Below are 287 nucleotides of genomic sequence, written 5' to 3'. Positions count from 1 at the left end.
ACCCAAAAAAAAAAAAAACCCCCCCCCCCCCCCCCCAAAAAAAACCCCCCCTCAAAAAAAAAAAAAAAAGGGGGGGGGGGAGGGGGGGGAAAAGAGGGGGAAAAAAGGGGGGGGGGGGGAAAAAAAAAAAAAAAAAAAATGGGGGGGGGGGGAAAAAAAAAAAAAGGGGGGAAAAAAAGGGAAAAAAAGGGGGGGGGGGAAAAAATTTTTTTTTTTTTTTTTTAAAAAAAAAAAAAAAAAAAAAAAAAAAAAAAAAAAGGGGGGAGGGGGGGGGAAAAAAGGGGGGG

This window comes from Penaeus vannamei, chromosome 36 (genome assembly GCF_042767895.1).
Source record: "Penaeus vannamei isolate JL-2024 chromosome 36, ASM4276789v1, whole genome shotgun sequence".
Taxonomy (NCBI): domain Eukaryota; kingdom Metazoa; phylum Arthropoda; class Malacostraca; order Decapoda; family Penaeidae; genus Penaeus; species Penaeus vannamei.
This window is presented reverse-complemented; position numbering follows the sequence as displayed.